Raw genomic sequence first — 7,526 nt, 5'->3', positions numbered from 1 at the left:
TTTCTGCTCGTCCCACCTGTATAATAAATGTAGCCCAGTTCGTACGTGGTCAGGCTGGAATACGCGTGGCCATCACGCTGGAAAGTACGCCGGATTCCGGCAAAAATGGTGGTTTGCGAGCTGGCCCGGTCGTTCACCGGTTATAAAGTGCACACTGGCCTACCAGCCGGCCTGCGTTTGTGTTTGTCTATGTACAGTTCGGAACAAAAATAAGTGGACAGATAGTGGAAGTAGATATCAATGAAGCTTAATCGAACTAGTATTATATATGAACACGAAATAATGCAGAAGGATCTCCACGATTCTTACTCTCCGTGACGAAAAAAATTTGTTTTCCTTGATTTTCCTTGAAAAACAGAATATACGCTGAATTGTTGAGAAATATTAAAAAAAAAAAAAAAAACAGAAGAATACTGATACGTATACCGTCATTGAAACGCTCCCTTCTGCTCGATACGCGTGTCGCCTTCGCAATGAACGTGTAAAATTTTGTTTATTTTATATCCTTATGATATATAGATTATTTAGTAAATAATCTTAGTGAACATTTACATTTTGGCGCAAGCGAGCCGTGTTTAATGGATCTTCGTTTATACTTATTTCCATTATCTGTCCGCTTATTTTTGTTTCCGACTGTATGTGCACGTATTGCTGTGTATGCACGTGTACGCGTGTGTTTACGATAGTTGCCGCGTACAGGGATTTCGTAGTTTGTTGGTCGCTATTACTGTCATGCGACGCGCTGGAATTATTGCGCTTATTGCGTGGTGCACGTGCACACGTGCTCGTGTTGGCGCGCGAGCGCAGCTCGGACACGTGAATAACGCGTGTGGTGAAAGATAACTTTTGTGGGCGTACTTGGGAATAAAATGGCTCGTGTAAATGTTACGTGGCTTCGAGAGGTCCGTGCCGTGCACCAGCAGGCTATTGGTCGACGAGAAATTGTTCTACACTAGCCACGCCACTACCGTTGCGTCTCCGTTCTCTCATATTGTTACACGAAATTGCTTTCTTCCCCACGCGTTGCGTTCTCTTTGTCTTTGGATACCGTTTGTACGATGTCGAAGCTTCTCTTCTTCTACTGCTATGTACATTTGTTTTCTGCGAAATTTGTTGTAGGATTTTTCGGACGCTTGGCTTTACCCTTCGATCGTAGACATTGCCTTCGAGCAGCTATTTTGATGTAAATAAGCAATTTGAATAAATTTTATGTCGAAACTAGTAATACGGTGTATGGGTTATACGAAGTAGCTAACTACTCATCAGAAGACGATCGATCTAAAATCTCAGACGAAGATGGGAATTAAGACAGTCTTGAAATTCTTCGCAGGCTTTTGTAATCCAGGATGATTGTTCGCCGACGAAAATTTTAAATTATGCGATTCTTCTTTCATGCTAATTTCAAACACTCTTTTCGTGGATCTCTTCTACTTGAAACTTAATTATTCGATCACTGCTTACTTGCATACGATAACCAGAATATCTATTGCACACGTTTGTACAGATTTATTGTATAAATTCACATATAGCGAATAATCTGTACACAATACACGATAACAATAATCGATGAGCTTCACACGCGTTGCATATTTTGATAAAAAGTTGCGAAACCTTTGGCTTTCGATGTGGATTAAATTGGCGTGAACTGTTCACAAGAGTTAAAGAGTTGCTCTCAAACTGATCCGTCAAATAAAAATTGCTATATATCGTTACTGTTTTTCCACGAATATCCCCAAAATAACTCGTTCCCGGATATTTCCAACGAACAATGCTCATCGAATTCGCGCCTACCTTTCTTTCTCGAAACATTTTAACGAGACTTGTCGTTGGTCCGATTAACGCGGGCTCGCTTTCCATCAACGAAAACAAACATGCAAACGGAGCATGAGTTTTTCTCTCGAACAACTCTAAAACGAAGTGAAAGAAAGAAAGAGAAAAACAAAAGGGGAGAAGGAAGAAAAAAAGAGAATGACAAAGAGAAACTCGCGATACATACACTTGGAGGATTTATTTTAAGGTCGCGTCTGTTTTATTTCGGTCACGCGTTTCTAGGTCAATTCTTTTCTAATCGATTCGACGGTGATTCGCGTTCGAGATAGCATGCATGCATGCAGGTGATTCAATGGCCAGAGCACGGTTGCTACGATCTCTCTCTGCCACGTCGTTACGTAACTCGCCCGATCTGTCGCTGTTTATATCATAATCGTACGTTTATGCCGCTTTATGCAGCCTATCTTTCGGTCCCGCTCGACCGTTCCAATCGGATTTATAACGTCGATATACGGCCGTGCCGCCCCGAAGAATTTCCTTTCGAGCCCCGCTGATTTAAGCACGCGACCGGCAGAACGTATAGCGCCGATAAATTGGCGATTCGAAATTTATACAGTCCGAGTCATATCGTCGATTCCAGGAACCGATCTCATCCGTGCCTGCCCTTTCACATTGGCTCACGAAGGTATTTGTACACCTATATACGCCCTTTATGAATATATAACGTTGCGTGTGTTATAAATGTTGAACATTAGAAAATCGAATTACCATGTCAATAGATAGAGTTTTATATGTTGGTTGAAAAGAAATTAACGTGTCTAGTTAAAGAAACACATTTCAGACTGTTATTTATCGTTTAGAATAAAAATATTTGTTAATAAAAATGTTATTAAATATTATTAAATTTATTAAATATTATTAATAAAAATATTATATTATTAAACATGTTATTGAAAAAATGGAGGAAAGGTGATTTGTAATGGATATTTTACTTCAATCTAGTATAGTAGCGATTATGGTGTCGATAATTTAACAGAATATGCACAACTTTCCTAAATTTTGTTAATTTTGTTTCTGTACACAAAGCTTATTTAATTTATGCCAAATCGGATTATTTAATCCGCAACAGTACAGCTACGCGTAATTATCGCGAAGCATGGATTGCATTCATTTGCATGTTTGCTTGAACATTACATTTTAGCATTTGGTCGAAAATTATTGTTCCCTACATACGTGTAAATGGCGCATAAGAATGTTAATTTACGACTTCGCTATATCGTTGCGCCAACTATACTTTAGTAAACGCTACATTACCTTGGAATTTGGCATAAGCATTTTCGAATTTTTTATATGCTTCGAAACATTCTCAATAGCTCGGCAATGGAGCAGGCGACACGAAGCTTCTTGAAAAAAACATCAAACACATCGTCGTCGTATCTTTCCGACTGCCTCTGCCAAACAAGCTTCTCGACGCACGAAAATCTAAAAGTAGGCCAGCCACGTGAAACGGGAAAAATGACTTTCTCGTCGCTAGGTTGATATGTACTACATCCTCGTTTCGAAGTATTGGAACATGTATGAAAATTGAAGCAAACGCGAAGAATCATTAAGAAATTATCAAGCTACTTAAGAGTCGTTATCTTTTTTGAAACGTTCCACTATGGAGGATTAATACGTAAGATTTAAGATTTTAACAATAATCTCATCAACTTGAGAAAAAGGATCGCTCAAAACAATAAAATAAATAAACTATGCCTATACGAGCTTCACAAAAAAACAGCGGGTATCAGTGATTTTCTTCTTAATTTAGTTTTGAACTTCTGTCGTATCGCAAGTCCAAATTAACTTCCATTTATTTGCATTTGGAATTAAAGGAATTTTTATTGCAATATCGATGTTAGAATCTTGGACAAAATAATTACTTTCCCGAATCTTAATAAGCATCGAGCGCAGAACGTTAGTATAAAATATTAAACGAGCCGCTTATTTTTCAAATGGATGGAACAAAAGGTGGAAGAAAAATTAAAATGATATTAAAATTTGTTAAAGCGAAGATAACCGCTTTGGCAGTTCAAGAAAACGTACATCGACAAAAATTAGAGAGCATCGATTACTATAAAGGTTTACTATAAGTTAACTTGATTAATCGATGGCGGTAAATTCGAAACACATCAGCTTAGTCAGAATCTTTCAGCAGAATTGGTTTATACGCGTGTAGTAAAAAGATAGAAATGTAGATCGGCAAACGAGACATATCGGAAACACGATTGACAATGGTTCCCGCAAGCATCATAACCTCACGAAAGATTCACCGCGTAATCTCTAGCAATCGAACGTGAAACGAACATGGCCGATGACAAAAGCCCGAACGTTGCGACAGCCCTAAACCAGCCTAGTTTCGGCCAATCCATATTTGTTCGGGAAATCCGCACCTGGCTCGTGCTCACCGGCCGTGGAATCGCATCGCAGCCAGGATGCAGCAGCAACCATGGTCGCCATGCAACCGCACTATAGTCATCAGACCTGTCGGATTAACGTTAGCGTTATTTATGAACGTGCTTGGTCCTTTTGAATAATATTTTGTGGCTCTGTTAGCCTCCAAGCACTCGACCACGCTGTTAGGAGATTTCCCGCCGGGTTTCAAATCGACGCGACATCGTACATCTAAAAATACTAGGAACAGACATCAATGAATAATCATTAAATCATCGATACGCCAGAAGTCGATCTAATTGAATTCATTTGACGGATTAATATCTGATGGACGAGACGATTTGTTGTTGCACCGTGTTAAAGGGAAACAGGCAGTCGTCCAACATTTTAATTAAAATAAAAATGACGAATTCTTGGAGTTTTAGAAATTTTAAGATTATTCCTTTTAGTTAATTTCTGTGTCCGAGATTCGTTTTTCTGGTTCCGATATTACTCTTGATACTGTCAAATTATTGACTCAATATCACGACTTATATATATTTATTACGCTGATTGTTCAATCGAAAAGTAAAAGTATCGGTGTACTATGATATTTATTATACCATTTACGTACCAGTTTACTAAATCGCATCGTTTAGTGGTTCGTTCGTACGATTTAAAAATCGTAAAATTTCATACTATAAAAATAAGACATGTAGAACCTGATGAAAAAAGTAACGACAGTACATGCCAATATCTTTCCGTAGCCACTGTGAATAATTTCTATTTTTTGTTTTTCTACTCCGGTTTAAATCTTAGACGGGTTAAAACGAAGTCTCTAAAAATCCGCCGAATTATCGAATCGCGTATACCCTTAAAATTCTTTCGAATTTCCCTCGTCCAATACATTGACTCATAATATTAGCGGAACAATAGTGAGGGGCGTGGTGGCCGCGGGCGACACCCGGTGTATAGGGTCTAACACCTGGCACGGACGCACATACATAAACCACGGACACATGTATACGTATCATTACGCAATTCGTAATAAGGTATTGACACAGGAGCAAAATACATAATCTGGCTGGCACGAACTTAGCTCGAACGCAGCCGGATATCCAGCGCGCGAGTCAATATTTGCGAACATCATGGAATTTCTCGTAGTGCGCCATCGTATAGAAGCTGGCCGCCCAATAGCTACGTGAGTGCGCACTCACTTTGTCGGGTGTACATATCACGATGCGAACGATGTCCTGTGAACTGTGTAAGACGATCAGGCTGGGATTTAACCGACTGCGTTTCCAGGGATGCTGGGATAGATTGATCGGATTGATGCCGCTTTGTCCGTATCAGGATCGAAACCCCCATACCTATTCCCCTTGCTACGCGATCGTGATACGCTCGAATTCGATTCGAGGCGGCTTTAATCGGGCTCCTGCTACTCCACGATCGGCCAGCAATGCTTTTTCGCCGTTGTTTATCACGCACGTGGCGTGTTAATGGCGTATCATTGTTTAAACGTTCGATTTTCACGGGAACAACCGAGAGAGTTCTGGCTACCTAGTCCCTTCCTCACACCCTCGATGATGTTGAGTCTTTCGAAGGAGATTGAACGGCGGTTTTTTTTTTTTGCCTCGCTACGTTTCGTCGTCGATGCCGTGGTTAATGTTGCTTTTTCATCGTAGAGAGACTGGCCTGATTTTACTAGGACATACGCGTGCTGAACGTTACAGGAATGTAGTCGGGATTGTCGACGTGTGATAGGAATGATATGATGTCTTTCGTAGATATACACGACAGAAAGGGATTATGGGTTTTGGAATTGGAAGTCTGCAATTGTTTTTTGCGTTGATATCTGGATTTTTGGTGATATTTGTAGGTGAATATAGGATATATCTATTTCTTTTTACTTGGTTTATACTGTGAACTGCTTGGATCGTTTTTCTATAATTTCTAGAATGCAAAATTATTTTTAAAATTACGCTACACTATGTTTTGTCGAACTGTGTGAAGTTAACTGTACTTTTCATTTGGACGTAGAACGTGTTTGTTATAATTCGTTTTAGCAAAATATATATTCGACTTGTACGTATTCGACGCAATGTTTTATAAAGCAGCAAACGTTATGTCGAGTAATAAGTTCGTCCATTTTTCTTTAAGAGAACTTTTGGCAGTGAATTATTTAATTTTCAGTATTTCAGATTTCATTCAGAATTTTATACCTATGGGATCTCAAACGCTGTATAATATTTACGCTTTGACGTCGCTGTCATAGGTAAGCTGCAACACTAATGTTGCTGATAATTTCTATCGTATAATAAAAATTTCTATCGTAAGAAGTCATCAGGGCGTGAGCTCTACTATCTATGTCAAGATTTCTATTATTACACTCGCGTAACCTCTGACCGCTCACGTAAGCCTATGTTTGTGTCAGCCTATTGGTATTCATAGATAGCGATGCAGCTGTTTACGTAGCATCGTTTATTTCAAAGCAGCGCTCGATGTTATCACAGCAATATCAAAAATGGCGATAAATTGACCATGAAATTGGCGATTCTATCATTATATAATGTATAATGTGGTAGCAACGGATTTCCTGTTGATGGAGTGAATGGCCACGATAGATTATTCGCGTGTACACAGGTTCACTTACAATAGCGTCTCGCATTTAGTTGTGCTCTTTTGTTTTCTAATTATAATTATAATATTTATGTGTCTGTGCTTAAACGACACATAAGCATTTTAGAAATTTATTTTATACAAAACAGCTCATGTAACAGAGGCAACTTTATGTTGAATATAGGAACACGTGTAGTTTTTACCTGTAAGAGCTATTGATTTGATTGCTGATATATAATACTACTGTGATATAAACTTAAAATAGTTGAGTACTCTTCCTCAAAGTATAATTAGCAACCTTATTCAGATACGATGGTTGTAGTATATTTCTTGATTGGCCTGTCTATATCTTTCGTACTATATTCAGGAATTTCTAGTTTTTGTATCCATTAGTTCATTGCATACAACGTAGCATACACGGAAAATATCATAAAACAATATTAAATAGCAAATATTACATTTTATGTATTTTTGTACTTCGGTTTGCTTGGAAAATGTAGTTCCATTCCTGTTAATAAATATGTGTCTTGTATGTATATTACATACGTATACGAATAATTCGTAAGTAAAGAATATTATTTTTTCAATACGCATGCATATATTTCCACAAAACTTCCAAACAGGAAATTTTGTGAAAAAAGTATTCAAATAAAAAAGTGACAAAATTACAAATTAAATCCTATAGAAATTCCAAACAGGAAATTTTGTGAAAAAAAGTATTCAAA

Source organism: Bombus impatiens, unplaced genomic scaffold (assembly GCF_000188095.3).
Source record: "Bombus impatiens unplaced genomic scaffold, BIMP_2.2 scf_0114, whole genome shotgun sequence".
In the NCBI taxonomy this organism is placed as follows: Eukaryota; Metazoa; Arthropoda; class Insecta; order Hymenoptera; family Apidae; genus Bombus; species Bombus impatiens.
The sequence above is the reverse complement of the archived record's forward strand: the minus strand, read 5'-3'. Positions refer to the sequence as shown.